This window comes from Lonchura striata, chromosome 2 (genome assembly GCF_046129695.1).
Source record: "Lonchura striata isolate bLonStr1 chromosome 2, bLonStr1.mat, whole genome shotgun sequence".
NCBI classification, from domain to species: Eukaryota; Metazoa; Chordata; class Aves; order Passeriformes; family Estrildidae; genus Lonchura; species Lonchura striata.
The window spans coordinates 68064590-68083881 of record NC_134604.1 but is presented as its reverse complement, the minus strand read 5'-3'; the positions used below and the strand labels follow the sequence as shown (position 1 = coordinate 68083881).

At 39.9% G+C, this 19292-nt stretch overlaps 1 long non-coding RNA gene across 4 annotated transcripts in view; it reads right to left on the bottom strand.

Moving 5' to 3' along the window:
- Positions 1-9634: 9634 nt before the first annotated feature.
- LOC110476747 (uncharacterized) overlaps positions 9635-19292 on the bottom strand; it is a 32449-nt gene continuing 22791 nt past the window's right edge. For 2 of the 4 annotated variants that reach the window (XR_004148110.2, XR_002466474.3), the window contains one exon: positions 9635-10594. This is a non-coding gene — a long non-coding RNA (uncharacterized LOC110476747). Of the gene's footprint in view, positions 10595-10847; positions 10995-16646; positions 16769-19292 lie in introns of those variants that run through there. The other 2 variants (XR_013339497.1, XR_013339496.1) reach the window with 2 other exon arrangements.

The window sequence follows — 19292 nt, the reverse complement described above, 5'->3', positions numbered from 1 at the left end:
CAGCCCCGCGCCCATTGGCCGCCGCCAAGCCGAGCGCCGCGCCGATTGGCCCAGGCGCTCCCATTGTCCTGACCAGAGCGCGCCGCGGGTTGGGCGCGCGGCGGGACACGTCACCGAGCAGGGAAAGGGCGCGCAAATATAAAAGTGAGCGCAGGGAGCCGGGCGGCGGCGGGGCCCGCAGAGCGGCGGCGGCTGCCCGGCGCTGAGCTGCCGCCGGCGCGGGCCGCGGGCCCCGCCGCCCCCGCGGCCGCCCCCGCCGCGCCGGGGGCACCGCCGCGGCCGCCCTGCGGTGAGGAGCGCGGCGCCGCCACCCCCCGCCCCTGCCGCCGCGCCGCCCCGCCGCGGAAGCCGGAGCGCAGCGGGGAGCCCAGCCGAGCCCGCGTGTCTCGGCTCCTCTTGCCCCGTTCCAGCCAGCGCACGGGACTCCCCTCCGCTGCCACGGCGCTGTGCGCGGCTCTGCCCCCTCCCTGAGGTTGAGGCACGTTTGTTTTGTTTTCTTGTTCGTGGGTTTTTGGATTTTTCTTTCTTTTTCCAGAAATTGCTTCATCGCCTGTATGAGGAAGAGTTAAAAGATACCGGCTTTCTCCATAGCCTCCTGGGTGACAAGGAACAGTCCACAGTGGTCGGGCAGCTCCCCCCAAATTCTCAGCAGTGATGTAGCGCTGGCCCGGCGTCGTCCCGGGCGTCTCGGTGCAGGGACGCGCTGAGCCACACTCACCTGTCCTTCGCTGCTGCTCCTCTCCGCTTTTTTACTGTCATTTGCATCGCACGAGCCTGCTGTACAGGACTAGCGAAAGGGAGAAATACCCCTTAACAACAGCTTCGCTGTTTACACTACTTTATTAGTGCAAACAGCGCTGGGAGGAGCACTGCTGAAAAAAAACAAAACAAAACCGCTGCAGTGTCAGCGCACTTGCTGTAGTAACAGAAACTTGAGTGAAGAGAGGTGTACATTGCTCAAAAATATTCAAGTGTAAATAGCTGATTTCAATAACTGCTTAATTATCATGCTCTCTCCAAATCTACCCATGGAGTTTTGGAAGGGTCTGTGGTCTGACACACAAGGGATAGCAGTTGTTTGCATCATGGAAGGCAAAGATCCTTCTGAACAACATTTTTGAAGAAGTGCTGGTGGACGTATGAAGACAGTGATTCTGCTACCTGAAATCATGCAAAAATACATGAATAATAAGGAACACTTGTTTTTCTGTCTCAAGGAAGGTTTTTGTTTGTGGTTTGACATGGGTTTTTTTTCTGATTTGCATTTAAAGTTAAAACCTTTATATGGAACAGAAGAAAACTGTAAAAATCACTAGCATTTATGTTGTCTAAAGTTCTGTATGTGCAGAAGCTAATACCTTGCACCTACAGAACTTGAAGGTTTATTCTGTGAAAACCAGACCTCAGAGGAAAGCAAAGTAATGCTTTTATTTCTTGCTCTTGTCTAGAGCTGAACCTTCAGTAAAAGGCAAGTGAGGAAAATTTGATTACGTGACATACTCCTGTAAGGGTTTTCCTTCATCTCTGTCAGTTATATGCTCAGGCCTGTACAGGTTTGCATATTCCAGTGGGTTTCTTCTGCAATCCTTGATGGCAGAAATACAAAAGAATTTGCTCATCAGCTGCAGACAGTAGCGTTTTTTATGGAAGCGGTATATGTTTTTTCTCTTGTTCATGCTGTGCCACATCCCTTCTGATACTTTGCAAACATGCCTTCTTCTGCAAACCTCATTGAAGTTTAAATCTGTTTTAAATTGCACTCCACTAGACAGGTGCAGTCACTGAGATCACTTGGATAACACAAAACACCTTTGACTTCTTACACATAAGCTTTGCCCACAGAACATTCGGGTCACAACAGCCCAGTACAACTGCTCCAGGAAAAAAAGTATGTAGCTGCAGAGGAAGTTTCAAAACCCCTGTTTAGTAATTTTGCTATTTTGCAAACTAGGGTATACTTTGGGAAAAAGGACACAGATTTGTTGTCATATTGCAAAGAAATAGTAAAACTAGGATTTCTATTAGAAATGTGTTTTTCAAATACTTCAGTTTTTAGGATAATCACGGTAGCTACTTATTTGGAAACCAGCAGAAATGGTTGTAAGAAGCCTTTTGGTTCAACTCCTTTTCCATGTAAGGCAAGCTGAACTTGAATGGAAACATCAGCTACACATTATCAATTTTTTTAAAGCATCCTTTTGTTCTCCAGTTTTCTTTAGAGGTAACAGAGGAAGGGCTCTCTAAAGACAGAAATGTTCATCTTAACAATGTAGTGCTCAGCAGGAACAGAAAAGTTCCAAATGAATGACAAAAAAAAGTTTTATTAAAATTTTCCTCTCACTTCCTTTCATCCCCCATGTAGCTCACAACCAAAGACTTCTAGCAAACACAAACAAAGATTGAGAATTCCAACAAGTACAGACCACCTGGTTGGCAGTGGAGCCTGACTGAGAAAAGAGATGCAGAGATCACATTCTCCCCCATTCCCAAAATAACTGAAACACATTGGTGATGCTACACCAGCAGAATTTTTGATGAAGTCACAGTATATAAAGAACCTTAGAAAGCTTCTGACCGCTTTAGTGCTGTGGTTGTTGACAGAGGTGGGAAAACACACTTGCATCAATTCCAGAAGTCACAGGGTGTGGGGCAGAACACCTCCTATGGGGCAGGAACATGGTTCTTCTGTGCCCTCATCTTCTGCAAAATGTGTGTACTGTGAAGGACACTGCTTACTCCCCAGTGGGATTTGGCAGGAAAGCAGATGATTTCATAGCTTGCTTTGACAACAAAGAGATTCAGTGTCGTCACAGGACCTCCAGATTTTGTCACTCTGTCCTCCCTCCCAAGGAATGAGATCATTGTTTCTTTGGGTCAAAATTACTAGACTATTACAGTGAAAATGGCACAGTAACAACTAGCTTGTCAGTCAAATCCAAAGCTACTATTAGGCTATTTTTAACAAGATCTGAAAGCCTTTTTCAACAAAATGTTACATTTTCAGCTCAAAATGAGAGCAAAACATCTGTGGAGACAGGGCACCTGGGCACATGAACTTCTGATGAAGCTGCTGGTAATGTAGATTGTCACTGTTGCTTTTGAACACTTCCATCCCTGCAGCAGGCAGGGTTTTTGCAGTGTATTTAAAAGAAAGCCCTGGCCATATTTGCCCTTTTCCTAAGGCTGCTGTGTCAGCCTGTGCACAGCCCAGATGAACACAATTCTCAGTTGCTTATTAGATGCAGACTTAAAGTCAATCTTTTCCTCTGTTGACTTATTTGAAATTTTCAGGAGATACACTTTAAATATTTCCTTAAAATCATTTCTGGAAGAGAAAGACTCTGTTCAAAGGAATGAGAATCAGTATGTGTACAAACTACCAATGTATGGAACCTGATTTGCTATACATTTCTCTCTGGATTTGCTCACATTGTATCAAGTAATCTGGGTAGGCTGCTGTCCCTCTTCTATCACAGCAGGGTTTCAAGTGGCTTTTTGTCCACTCCCCATGGATGAGTGCTTGGCTGACCCAGGTGTGTAAAAGCTAACTGTGGAGCAGTGTCAGACAAGCACAGTAACCTTGGCTGACTAAAGGCAGCAGTCTGGGAAAGGCAGGAAGGGAGCAGGGATGGCACCAATGCCGCTGCAGTGTTTTCCTCACCAAGCTTCACGTGTGAACCAGCTGATCTTTGTTGACATGTGAGCCCTGAAGACAATTCCATCGTTTCTAGAGCTGATACATTCTTAATCCAGGGTCTGTACTTACACAGTGCTTTTATCCACAAAATAGGTGGCATGAAAATTTGTACACTTTTTGTGGAATTAGCAGATGCATAGCGAAGTATCCAAGTAAACAGATTTTCATAGCACAAGCATATACCCACACTGTTCAGCTCAGAAAGATGGTGAAGATACATCAGTATGGACTTTTCCTCAGATGATCAGTATACCATTAAAATTTTTTTAAAGTGAACTTTTGTATAGAAAGTAACCATTTTGTGGTAAGATTAATAGGTTTACTCTTATGAAATATGATTCCTTCAGCATCTTATTCCTTATGCATAAGTACATAACTTCTTTAAGTGCCTCTGTGAAGCTCTCAATGTACAGTTTCAGACAGATGGAACTGTGTTCAGCTTCAACAGCAAAAAGGAGTTCAAAAAATGTTCTTTCAGGACTGCACTATTTCTGAAATCGCTGACCTGCTGAGATGCTTGCTTTGCTGAGAACACAACATGCAGTGCAATATCCACTTATCTCTCCAACTTTCTGGAAACATGGCATCAAATATTCAGCCCCCTCCAAAATCTCCAGACCAAGCCTACCACTGAGATAAGAGTTATCAGCTGCTTCTAATAAACCCAAAATGCTCCTGTCCATCTTCACAGACACTGCTCTAAAGGTGTCAGTACTTGGTCTCCCTCACTCCAGTCTAGAGGCAGGGAAGCGTCTCATATTGACACCACTGTTTGACTTCTACACCTGAACAGACAGAATCCAACCAAGCCTAAGTGTTGAAAAATACCCGAGATGCCCTTCCTTACTATTTTATCCAGCCCAGAAGATTCAACAGGACATGCTCTCTCACAGCCAGGACTCCTTTAGATAGATCTCAGTGCTCCATGTCAAACTGGAAAGATTCCTAGAGCTACGTATAGTACTGGGACAGAGCTCCTGTTTCCTTATCTACATGTTTTCTGAAAATACACAATATATAAACATCACCTGATGTGTACTCTGATCCTTTATACAGGACTGCAACACAGACTAAACCATCTGCTTCTGGATATGAAGATGACACCTTAATGCCAACACAGTCCCTAATACTAGAAATGCTAACACAGTCTTATTTCTACAAACCAAGAAAATAATGTGAATTTATGGGATGCTGATTCCAAAGAAACAGGATGCAGCACACATCAGTCTATCTAGTAACTACTCTGGAGCTACTGTGAATGTTGACTGCATACAAGCCGTTACAGGAACTGCTGGAGGAAACAACCATTTGCTCACAGCTTCAAAAGGGGAACTTACATAGTTTGACAGGACAGTCTTACCCTTTTGCTGAATATAGCCAAGTGTACATGGGTGTCACTGTGTAGTGTCTGTCCCATGCCTTACAATGCAATGGAGTGTTTCTCATTCCTTGGATGAGTTGTCCACATACTCAGAAACTTCATAAACCTGCTAACATCCCATGGAGATATGATGCTCAAGGATGATTACAAGTACTACAAGTTATCAGCGTATATCACTCACTAGGGAAGGCAAAGAACATATCCTGGAAGAGCAGAAGCAGCCTCAAAAATTTTTAATCCTTTCTACATCTCTCTCCTTTCTGTCATCTTTTGTCCACACTCCTGTGCAAAGATAAGCTGAAAAATGCATTCTGGCAGCTGTATCAGCTCACCAAATAGTCATCAGTAGCATTATTTAATGGGAAAGTAATTTTCTAGCCAGACTCCTCTCCCCCCACTCCCAAAACAGTTTTCCAGTATGTACTGCACTGGGTGCTGCATTGGTCAAAAACCCACCATTACATGCAGCCATAGCAATTTATTACTGGAAAGAGGATCACCTGTTAACTGGCTGTTCAGAGAAAAGAAGTCATGCTAGTATTCTCATGGAGACTGTCTCCAGCTTCTATCATAATCATCCTGTTTCTTCTACGATAGTCTTTCCCAGTGATGTCATCTCTTTCTATTTAATGGTTCTATTCCAAGATTTCTGAGACTCAGCAGAAGAAACTGAGGCAACCGAGGATGTAAGAAATCACATTCTTTACATTGACTAAGCCTGTGATACCAAAAAGTGTTCAAGAGACTTCCCACTTCTCTTGCCTTTTCCAACAGCAAATGGTTGTTTTGAAAAGGCCTCTGTGAGCTCATCATTGCAGAGTGACAGCTTCTACCCCAAATCACCCAGTGTTACCAAAATCTTAGTAATAACTTTTCCATTAACACACAAATTTATAGTCTAAATCTGTTTAGCTTAGTACTGTCTTAATTAGAGGCCATTTGGCTTTCTATTCAGTTCTTGTTTGCCTTTAATTATTTGCCATGAGTTTTAGAGGATTCTAAGTCTTTTGCATTATTTTAAACCTAATTTCTTCCTCATTTACCATGTTTCCATGAACTTTCATTTTGCTGAAACAAACAAAGACCCTTGTGGAATATGCCCCAAATTTCATAGAGGGAATGCTGCCACAAGGGAAAGACACATTCTTTTCAAAGTCAAAATTCAAGTCAGTTTGGACAGAAAGTCAATGTGGTGGCCTCAAAATTTTGTCAGACACAACATTAGACAAACTTGCATCAAACTAATGTGCAGCACTGAGAGTTTAAACAGTCTAAAGTTGAATTTAATGAAAATCTGATGGTTTCCAGGAGGGATAAGTGTGGAGCTGGGAGTGCAGATACAATTCAGATGCTTATATGCATGATATGCATGAAAGCCATGGAGTAGACAGAGATGTTTTGACTAGACAGGCATCTGATTAGTCTTGTTCATGTAAATTTAACTTAACCTTGTCCTAAAGTATGGATGCAAATCAAAATAAATAGCCACCCCTTTGGAAAGAAATATTGAAGCAGTAAAACTTTCAAGAGTCTCTCTGAAGCTCTGGATATTGATTGTTTGAACTTTTATATTACTTAATAGTGACAATCTTTATAAAAAAGAAATTCTTAATACTATGTTATTTCTTCTATTTCAACATAACAGATCACATACCTGTTCTTGGGTTTACAAATATAAGCAAGTGGCTACTTACTTATAGGATTAAATGGATGTAAGGGATATGTATATTCACATACACTTACAGTCTCTATTTCTAGTGACCCAAAACAGTGTGTTAATAACAAACACTTTTCATTCAATCCTACAAAATTTCTGCAACTATGTATTACTATGCTAAACAGAGCACTTAAGTTTTGATGTATTACTGTTGCTTTACAATTAAAATTATTATTTTTATTTTCACTTCTAGCTCCTTAAAAACCTCAACAGAAATACTTTTGGCATCCCTCCTGCACACTCACTCTTGCTGATTTGTGGATCACTTAAAAATATTTAAATATTTTTAAATCCCTCATCATTTTCTGTCCTCTAAAAACTACACTCAGGTGTGTAGAAGTCATATTAGGTAGGGTTTTTTTAATCTGACATTGCAATAACATCAATTTCTAACCATACTAACACAAGAGGAACTAGAGGAGTAATTTTACTTCTGTGTATGTGACTACTAACACATAGTTTTATGGATAGAAAAGAACCACAAAAATCATCCAGGAATGTGAAAAAATAATGAGAACCCTAAAGAGCACAACCTGTTTAGCTTTTTCTTAAAACAAACAAACAACAACAAAAGTAATATTGAGAAATAACATGATTACAGGGTAAAAGCACCTTCCTGGGGAGAAAATAGTGAGTCCTAAAGAGTTATTTAATCCATCAGAGAAGGCATAACAAGAATCAATGACTAGAAGCTGAAGGCAAACAAATACAAATGAAATAATGTAGAAAATTTTTAGCAGCAGGCATGATTACTACTTGTATTATCCGAGTACCTGGAAGCCAAATAATGGATCGGGGCTCTGTTAGGTGCTGGTAAAAAAACCCAACCCCAAACCAAAATAAGACACCCAAAACACAGAAAAAAATTGTGATCCTACCAAAAGGTTACAAAAAGCTGGTAAGATGAAGTAACATAGTAAATCAGTGATAATATCTGATATGACAGGCAGCAGTTTCAGGGCATGGTTTCATGATACAAAGTGTTGAGTTGAGATACAGACTTAAGGTGATTCTGTATATCAAGACTGTTTTGTTCCATTCCCACCATTTCTCTACAGCTATGAAATGTTGAAGATTGATCCTTATTTAAAAAAAAAAGTACTAAAATCAGGTTATTAATTTTTATTTTGCAACAAAATGCCAGTGAATTATTTTTGCAAGTATTTTGATTTTTATGAATTTCAGTGAATGGGTTGAACAAATTATTCCTAACAGTATTCCCACCCAGTTTTTTTACAGGAACTTGCTGCAGTACTTGGGATAAAAGACTGCATATCTCAGAGAAAAACATGCAAAAGCCAAGTATGAGATTTTGTTTTCCTCAAAGCAAATCATTAGGCTTGGTGACCAAATCTCAAGCACCATCCATAGATAAAGCAGATATTAACAAAAAACTGAAACTCAGACCATGGTCTGGCAAGGTTTCTCTGAAAAAAAAACTTATTATGCTACCAAATTCTAACATAAAAGATAACAAGATGAGCTGGTGTTCTCAACACAATTGCTCTGACACTGGAGCCTACACACCATCCTTGGTAGCTCACAAACAGTAAGCTACAGGCTTACTACAATTTGACCAGGCCACTACAATTTGACCAGGAAGAAGATAAAGGGGTAATAAGCCAAGAGCAAAATTTTCTATTAAAGTTTTTGCCATCTGTTTGTGAGATCAAGGATCAGAAGGATAGCCCCTGAAATTCATTGTGGAGAGAACTGGGAGCATCTCCTCTTATATTTCAAAAGGAAAATGCAGCAGAAAAGCCCACCTTTGATTTCTGTTTCTTCATCTAAATTATTAGCAGACTACAGCAACACCCCCAATATCTATTGCACTGAGAAGCTCTGGAGGAGCTAATTTTTGGGTGTGGGAATACTGAAGAGAAAGCAAAAGCTAAAAAGCTGGGGTCAACACTCCACAAATAGTCCCTGAGACTTGGAAGCAAATTGGATATACCCATGGTGTTAAGCTCCCATTCTTCTTCCTTCCCTTCCTCTCTGGATGTGGCCTCCTCCCATCAGCTGATGGTCTGTGTTTCACTGAGCTGGACATTCACGTTCACAGGCTAGACAGGGAATTGGTTACAACCAGTTCTAAAAGCTTCCATTTTTCTCTTGTGCCTTGTTAAAAATATGTTGAGCTATGGCTATAATAAGTGACCTTCAAAGAACACTGCTTCATTGAAAAGTTTAAAGACACTTAACAGCTTTACTCTTTGGCCTTGTGCACCATGCTGAATTTTTCCATGGGACTGTGGCCACTCCGTGTGAGCAGGACAAGGCTTGGGAAGTGAATCAGGGCTGTGCATCAAATTAGATTATTTGTTGGTTGTTATATGTGTTGTCTTTAGGAGTTATGCTGAGAACAAGACAGACGACTCAGGAAGAGAGCGATGGGCATGTGGTTAAGGCAGTTGAATGCCACACAGAACACTCAGTTCTGCCTCTGCCTTCACCAGCAGCCCCTGTGAGCAAGGAGCGAGTCAGACCTTGCACCCTGGCAGATGGCCAACCAACCTTGTCTTCCTCATTTTCTGGGAGTCCAAACAGAAACACCTTGGGCCTTTCATGTAGAAATGCAAAGCAGATGATGGTAATGGAATGTTTGGGTCTTGAGGGAAAAATGGAGCTGGAGGCACAAGGTTAAAAGGCAGGAGAATCCATTTAATATCATTGACTTTACTACTGACTAAACAAGTAGCTCAGTTTTCTCCTTGATTTAACAGGACAACAGTGCTTTTCTGTTCTGGGAATACACAAAAAAAATCATCAAATACTGTGAAGCTCCTTAATATCATTGTAATAAGCCTACAAAAACCAAACAAGCTTTTCTGATTCTCTATATAGAAAGGAAGTTTTGGCTCTTTTAATATATGAATTATCATACACTGCTACATACTTGCTTTAAAAATATATACAACTTATATACCAACATGTATAAAAACAGAACACATCTATTTTTCCTTTTACACTCTATTTGTGATCACACTCTACATGTGATTTTCAGAGTCCTTTCTATAGGTTCTACCAGGGCATATTATTCAGTGAAACTGCAACATGGAATAGGAGAGAGAACAGTGCTTATTGTCAAAAGGTATACACTGACTCACAAAAAATAAAAATATCTTCACTTTTTTTTGCACAACACTCTGATGTTGTGTAACCACAGCCACAGGAATAGAAAAGCAACAGGAGAGCTAGTAAAAGGGTCTTTTCCTACTTATTTTATTACATCAGAGTATCATCATATTGAAAGCTTTCAGTAATACTAGCCTACCAAGTTTGCAAAATAAAATATTATACTTTGTGTCCAGCAAGAAACAAATCTACCTATATCTTTAAAAACAACCTGAACAGTTTCAACAATTACTCTGACTTAAAAATCTGAGTTAAGAGAAATACCACAATGATTGAAAACACAAGGTGGTGGAGGTGATGATCTCCTTCACTTTAGGTAGAAAGACACTAAACAGAAAGATCTAACACAATAATCAGAGAAATCATGAGGTTTAGGCACTCAACAGAACAGAAATAATTTAACAATGTCTGACAACATCACAGGAACACAGTGTTGGAACACTACTAAAGTGGATGTACACGAGACTCAAAGACAACACCATTTTAAAGGATAATTTTCATCATTTAAGGAGGAAATAGACAGGAGAACGAAATAGAAATTAAGGTTCAGGCCTACAATCAGATCTTCAGAGTGAGAACCTGCAGTCACCAGAGTCCCATGAACTTCATCAGGCCCCCAGGCTATCGAGGTACATTTAAATAAATCCAGTTGCAGGACCAGGACCTAAATATGTAAAGAGAAAAAGAATGAAATCAGGTAACACAGCACACAGCTCTGATTAAAGAGACACCAAACTAATCAGAGAGAAATAATCTGAGTGCCTAGACCATGACAAGATCTCTATTTTTACCTAAAAATGCTGCAGCTACAGCAAAGGCAACAGTGATATCTTACACCAAGAGCTTTATAGAGCATTAATTGATCACAGCACATTCCCCTTCAGGCAAACATAAGTACCTGCAGTGTGTTTGCTCACCTCCTGTGTGCTGCTGCTTTTTCCTTGTTATATGTAATTTGGTTTATTATTTTTAATAAAAGAGAGTGGTCTAAAATCAATAAATGTATTTATCTTCATCAGCTCTTCATGTAGATTTTCAGCCTCTTAGTAACATGATGGCCAAAGCTAAAATGAGATAATTTGCCCATATTTTAAAAACTGACAGAAAGTAAACAATATTTATATAAGAACTGTCATTGCTATGACTATCTGAAGGTTGTGAGAAGTTCTAGCTTGGCAGTGTGTCTCCACAAGGTTTCAGTACAACCGCACAGTAGCATCATACAACTGCAAATGAGAAAAGAGACTAGCAAAAGAAAGCCTTCCCCATAATGAGGTTTGCCCACTGGAATACAGGCTTTAACATAACAGGCGTGTGTGACAGAAGCAGTGAAGACAAAGCAGGAATATCAGATTTATGGTGGCACAAGCACATGGAATCACAGGCTACACCATGGGGAGCTGAGTCATCCAAACTTCTACACCAGCACTTACCACCCACCCCAGGAAGGGTCCATGCTGCCTCTCTAGCTAAGGCTATCTCTCAGCTTGGGAGGCCATAATGGCCAATTCACCATGCTTGTAAATGTCATCACTGCACCTTGGACCTTCACTAGCATCACCTCTTTGAGGCAGCCAGACCAAAGACAGAATGAATTGTCCAGGAGTATGACACCATTTTTCCTATTACTAGAGCAGAGTTACACCTTCAGAGATCAGCCTGTAACCTGACAAATCAATTTAAATACACCTTCTAGCCAAAAAAATGTTCAAGACACCCAGCAATCTCTGATTACTTTTCTATCTCCTACAGGATGGCTTAAGATGCAGCAAGAACTTGACATTAAAAAATTAGTAAATTTAAAAATTAACTCCAGATACACGAGGATATGAATATCTTAAATTCACTGAGACATTGATTTGCCTATAGCACTCCTGGAGAGATAAAGACTCAAACTGCTATTATTTCTAGATAGGAAAAAAATAGTAGTATAGCATATACAATATTTTCCATGCACCTGGACATTAAGAAGCCCTTTTTGCCAAGATGACACACTGACTTAGACCATTTAAATATAAGTAAATGCGCAGATATGCAAGGCAGATGAAGTTTCCAAAATTTGTGAAGAAAAAAAAGTTTGTCTTTTTAGAATTGGTGTTAGCTCAGGACAGATAACAAAATTTTCACTCCCATTTTAATATTGAATTCCCAGTTATATCCCACATGCATGTCTGAAACTGGCACATAGTAAAGAATCTACAACACTGGACTTCAAATAAAGTGTCATATTTTGGTTTTGTCTCCAGAGAATTACAGCCTCAAACCTGGAGTCACTCTGTAGGCACACAGGGACCTAGGGGGAAGATGCAGCTGGCTGGGCTCAGCCTGGGCAGAGGTCCCAGTGCCAGGACCCAGTGTGCCCATGGAGTATGTTTGCTCAATTAATTTATGATTTCACAAATTTCTAGCAAGCAGAGAGTAATCTCCGGCCTTTCCTGGATATCACTGCTCTTTATCTGAACAAGCTGAAACTATTGATGGGCCATTAATATCAAACTCCTTGCCAGAGTTATGTTTCCAAAGAAAGGCAGGTTTTAATTTCTTTTCCTTAAAGCTTTATCTTTTTAATCTGGACATCTAACTACTCAAAACCTAAGACAACCTTTCTTATTGCTCTTGCAAACATACATTAACAGTTTAAATTTCCACACTGGGCAGAAATTAATTTAAAAACAACAACAACAAAAAAGCTGTTTGGGTTTTTTCTTCAGGTTATGCCTCCTTGATACTAAAGCTGTCTCATCTCTGGTTTAAGTCAGAGAAGCCTAGAAACAATTCTAACTCACACTTGTTTGCTACCATGTCCATACAACTACATACCACTGGAAAGTTAGCCAAGAGCAGATGTATTTTCTCTGTCCTTTCTCAGCCTGTGAGTTCCGGCACATGCTGAAGGGGGAAGGAAAAAATAACTGTGGCTGGTATGGGACCTGGCTATAAAATTCTCAAGCAAACTAAAAGCTTCCTCTTCCTGGGGGGAATTCTTGCATCATCAGGCAGAATCAGAATAAGGAACAGAATCGATTAATTATTACTGAAATACTATGGAGTATTGTTATTAGAAGACTTGACTTCATAATTTAATTGTAAGGAAATTACTGCATCTGTGTTCACCATTACTATAAACCAAATGAAAGGAGCAGTGCCTTCCCAGCAAATGCAAAATACATCTTTTCATACTAGGCACCCCACTGTGGCATTACAAATCAAACTCAACAATTAATGTCCAGTCCTTTGTGGCAGGTAAAGAAATATTCTAAGAAATATTATGTGGGAAGCAGGTGTAGGAGTGAAGAATGTAAAATAATAAATAAAACAATTATATTTGAGGACAGATTTTACAGTTTTTCCTATGAATGACTTAATTGTTGGTGACACACACAAAGCTGCACAGCTACACCATCATCCTGCCTATTGCTCAGACATGTAACTCTAGCATCACCTTATATCCCAAAGATATTCCAAATCCCAAGATTCATATTCATAATTTGCAGATACTGTCAATGCCACATTTCCAAGACAGTATTTTTCTTAATCCTCCCAATCAGCTAAAGTATTCAATCGAGTTAATCATCATCATCATGTTTTGATTCAGCAAGATTTTGCTCTCTGCTTTTTGATTCAGCAACATTTTTTCTCTCTGCTTTTGACAAACACAGCCTCATATCATACACATTCACTCAGAGAACTGCTGCAAAGACCCTTTTCTTAGTCAATCACTTGGAGAACACATCACTATCTCCACAGCTCTCCCTGGCTACTTCTGCAGCATCTACCACTTGTATCCACTTGCAAGGTCCATCCTTGCGGATCACCACCACACCTATTGCTCCTTAATCTTCATCAGGAAGACAGCTGTGTTTTGCTCATGTTTGAAACGGGGCCAATTTTCATAAAAGGTAAAGCTCAAAACACAGATCATACTGTCTGATTGTTATGCTGTTTTTGGATAAAGCACTTTAAAAACCCTCCACTTCTTACTGATAAAAAAAATAAATTTCAGGGATGCTTCTTGTATCTCTTCCTTTCCTGTCTCCCACCTGCCATTCGGTATCGGGAGTCCAGTTTCCAGCTCCTCTCACCCACATAGTGTATTTTCAAACAAACTTTTTGTGCCTTTTTCTGTCTTATACCTTACACTTTATGGAATTTCCCTTAAATATCTAAAAACATACTGCATTACTGTTGTTCAAAGCTTTCTCTGAAATTCAGCTTACTAACATGCCCCTACAGCCCCTATGAGCAAAATGTGTGATAAGTAGTTATATACACATCACCTGTTTTCAAATGTCAAAAGTAAGAAAGAGTGGGATGTAGGAGACAGATCCTATGCTACAGTAAACAGGGAGAGGCTCCTTGAGAGAGATTTGGTTGAAGGAACTCCTGAAATGCTACAAAATATCCTGTGAAGGAGTCTCTGATACACTGTGGAAATTACCTAAAGAAATCAGTCTTCTGATTTAGTTACAGGAGTTGGATCCCTAAAGTATGAATGTTCCCTGACTACTAGCATTTCCCTTTTCCTCTGTGTACATTTTCTACTTTCAACTGTATTATATTTACACTGCTAAAATTTAAAATTGCAGATATTCTTTCCAGCACATGTCTGCGTGATGCAAAGCATCATAGGAACTATTTTACTATTATACAAAAACCATCTTACAATGCTATACAATATTTCATTATACAGATCCTGATCATGCAATTATCATAGCATTACCCAGATATGCCTGGTGGATGCACAGCTCTTTGCACTAACTTCAACTCTGGTATTTACTAAACTCCTGAATCCTATAATAAAGACCTGGAATGCATTCATGGCTGGCACCAGCTTTTTTCTCCCCACTGTGAATCATGGACAAATCCTCAAGACAAATCAACATAGCTAAAAAAGCAGAGAAGGGAGAATAAGAATATTAGGAAGAATTAGGATATCAGGAAGAATTTACTCATATAAAGGGTGATTTGACATTGGAATGGGCTGCATAAACAATAATCAAAAGTCATATCAGGCACCATGTAAAAAAGAAAATAGAATAGAACAACTGCTACTAGTGATGATCCAGTTCTTGCTCCAGATAATAGAAAATATTTCTTTCAAAGCCCAAAGTAAGAGAAAAATGCCTCCTGAAGCAAGCAAACAAAAATAAGGACACAGTCAGTCATAGATCAAAATCTGATCAAAATCTAACCAGGGAAAATATTGAATTAAATTGTTTTATTTCATGATACTAAATATCATCAATAGCAAAGAGTTAACTGCAAAATGCTGAAAAGGATGTATTTGATTCTGTATTACAGTACAGTTGTTAATAATTCAGAAACTGGGGCAACTATCATGGCAGAAGATCTGTAGTTATTTCAGTTACTCAAAATGAAGGAAAATTATTAATCTAACCAAAATTAGTAAGTGGACCCCAGAAACACTAAATCAAGTTTAGGTGATGATAGACAGATAACAGACATATTAAAATAAACCCATTAAAAAAACAGCCTGTGTTTTATGAGGTTTCATTTCAAATTAAAAACACAACTGTAAGGAACTTAGTACACTAACACTCAATGTGTTAGGCAAAGGGAGGGTAGCAGTTACAAAATCTCCAAATAAATTAGTGTTAGTCACTAACTTTAGTCTCCCATAGATTTAATTTACTCACAGTCTTATGTTCACTTACAAGCACTGACACTTACCTGTTTAAAGATAACTTACATGAAAAACAAAAGACAAGGGCCATCAGATATAAAGTCCTTGCCCCATTTCAGGAGTTGTTTTAATTATCAATATCAATTAGACAAGTCATACAATCTTAAGATGGTTTGGTTTGGAGGGGACCTTAAAGATCATCTAGTTCCAACCCTCCCTGCCATGGGTAAGAACACCTTTCACTGGACCAGGTGCTCAAAGACCCATCCAGCCTGGCCTTGAACACCTCCAGGGATGGGGCATCCACAGCTTCTCTGGGAAACTTGTTCCAGCACCTCACCACATTCACAGTAAAGAATTACTTCCTAACGTCTAGTCTAACTCTATCTCCTTTCATTTTGAAGCCATTAACCCTTGTCCTATCACTACATGCCAGTGTCAGGTGCAAGGGGGTGGTAGGATTGCATCTGTTTAATGGAAGTCAATCATTAGATCGGTTATCCCGTAATGGGAAAACACACCAGTTGCTTTGGCCTCAGGAAGGAATCAGGGCCCACTTCAGCAGTTTAGTGAAAAAATCGCTGCTCAACACACCACTACAATCAAAACAAAAATAACAAAACAGGCAGCTTAAACAATGCAAGACAATTAGAAGAAAACCAGTGTAATAGGATTATAAAAATCAGTGCCATGACTTTATCAGAAAAAAAATCCCATATGAGGTACAGGTTACTCTTTCTCCAAAAGGATACTAAAGATATAGACAGGGTTCAAGTGTGAACAGTACTAAACATAGAAAATATCTTATGAAGAGAAACTAGAAAGTTTCAAATCAAGAATCTTATGCATGCACATGTAAAGTAATTGCTCTAGAGAGGTCAGATAAGACATTTGTATGCTTGCTATCTTACAGCACAAGAAAAAATAAAAAGAAGTACTAAAAATGTGGAAATTTCAAAACTGAGTAGAAAAAATGTTTTTTCACATCATATATAATCCATTCATGTTATCATGGAAATTCTGTTCTTAATCTAAACACAATGTCCCTATCAATGACAGTATAAATTAAACCAGTTGCTACATAGAGAAATCAGGAAGCAACTTACTCATAGTTAACATCAACTGAAGCATTAGAAGGTATTTTCCAGTCAAACGGAAAACTGTATTATGGTTTAAGCAAATATGATAATGCCTCTGTAAAAACATAAATTAATAAAATGAATAGCAACTTGATTTCATTACTGAAATTTTATTCACAATCTCACAGTAACTCTTCCTACAGTTTGCATTAAATACTATTAATAGCTCATTAACAACAGTAGTTGTCTTTAGAATGTTTTGAAACAACTAAAGTTTGGACACAGTAAGCTTTTATGTGAGCAGTAAAGTCAAGTACATGAAAAATTAAAAATTGCATGATTATGAACATGTTTACTTCATCACTGCAGGTTCTATCTAAAATATATTTTTTCCTTATTTCCAATAACAGCCAGTTTCTTAGAAGCTTGTCTATTTTTCAAAGATCTGATATTGAATAGTGTTCCCTTTATCACTTTTTTAAAGGATTATTTTAACAAGGATTCTCATCACAAATCTTGCTAACAAGCACCCAAAAACTGAATACTTACCACTCACCCACAGACAAGCTAGCTAGAATTAGCTTAAGGACTTAGCATGCCACAAGTATACTGCTTGGTAATCTTGCTAAGATCATCCTGGTTTAGTTTGAAATGCACATTGTCACTGCAGATACTGAGTCCCACACTGCCCTGTTGTATTAGCAATTACAAAAACATATATGACGTTATAACCTATATAAAACATAACATTATACTTTTTTATCAAAGAGCAGAGTCTTACTTTTATTAGGATAGGCAAAAATGAAAGAGAGCATAGGGATGTGGCTTCATATATTTTGGTTGATTTTTTCTATTGTATCTGGAAAGATAAAGAGAATATATTGTCGGGGAGGGGGGGGCTGGGGAGGTGGAGCAGGAGAGGCTGCCAGCATTATCAGTGTAAGGCTGAGCTTAGTCAGAGGCTGGGTCAGGTAAACAGGGCAGAAGTAAAAGCTGAAACATCACACAGTACAAGAGACAGTAAAAGTGAAGACTCATATGTCAATAATATAGAGAGCACAAAGAACCAGAAAGATTGCCTGGGAACTCTTTCTTGGATAGAGAGAATGCAGCTTGTACTAGGACCCAAGAAACTAAGAGATTTAAAGAACTACATGAACTTCATGTGGTGATACATAAGTGTAGGCTCTAGTTCTGGTAGAGCAGAGAATTTCAGTCCATGGGTAGCTGTGGGTCTGAGAAGACCTTCCAGCAATGACAGGAAAACTATCTGGAATAAAAGCAATGCAACAGGTTGCAGAAAGGCTGTATAAAATTTCTGAACCCAAAAGACAACATCATCTGTATTCTTAAAGCAGCTAACCATTCACCACCAGGATACTAAGAACATAAAAATTATTCTCCTTGAGTAACTTTGTTTTGCTGTTTCCATGGGCTGTGTATTTGAGTGCAAGAACTGTCATTTGGCACATTTACCTTTCAGTTGTATAGTTTCTACCTGTGATCATTTTAGTAACACATCCCATTAACAAAGACTGCCACTTTCTGAAATAAAAGTGACATTTTACTTTTCAAAGTCATTACATGCATGATAATATCTTCTGAATGTACATAACTTGAAATATACCTCACTGGACATTTATCTGCAAAGTTACCCCATGCTTTTTTTCCCTTTTAAGTAGAAGGTGGGCAAGAGCAATAAACTAAACTCATGGGAGAAAATTTAGATGTTAAGGACACTTCTTTGCTCATTCCAACAGTACCAGACCTATTTATTTGGTAATAAGAGTTTCTGGACTGAAACAGACATTTCTGAATTTGTTGAAGATTAATGCACAGTTTAAGAGAGCCATTACTTTGTGACAGGCACTACAGAAGCCAAGTGTCAGATAATATATCAACTTCTGCTCAAGTCTAATTCTAATTTAATAGTTAGAACCCTTATTCTTACGGCCTTGTTTCAAATATTATACTACAAAGACTTCAGCAGGATACATAGTAGCTGCTGTAAAAGTCTTGTAGTGCAAGTATCATGTAGGCATTAAATTCGACGTATTTGAACATTAGCCAAAGCACGCTTCTGAAGGCGAACACGTGCCACAATGCCCTGCATAACCTCTGAAGGAAGAGCTGAGTTTCTGCTGTAAGTGAACAAAAGAGACCTGACGTGAGGCCAGCGCGGAGCGGGCGCGCTGCTCGGCGGGCAAAGGTCCCTCCAGCCTCCCCGGGGCCGCCCCAGCAAGCCGCGGAGGAGGGAGGCACGGCCGCGGCTCCTAACGCCGCCGAGCCCGGGCAGGAGCCTCCCGGCCCCCGGCCCCGCGGGCTGACGGCACCGAGGCGGTGCCCGGACCGTCCCCATGGAGAACTTGCTGGCCGCGCTGCCTCGAGGACAGCTCTCACGGGGAACACCCCGAGGCCACTCGGACATGCTCATGTGCAACACGGTCCGTGCGCCGGTAACCGGCAGCGCTGAGCACTGCCCCGGGTGAAACCACCTCCCCCCTCCCCCGAGAGAAAAGCACCGAAGGATTCCACGGGAAAGGAAGGGGATGGTACCACCAGCCCCGAACATCGATGCTCCTTCTATACTTGTAAAACCCCGATTTGTTCATCAAAACTCAGCCCCTGAGCTTTACTTG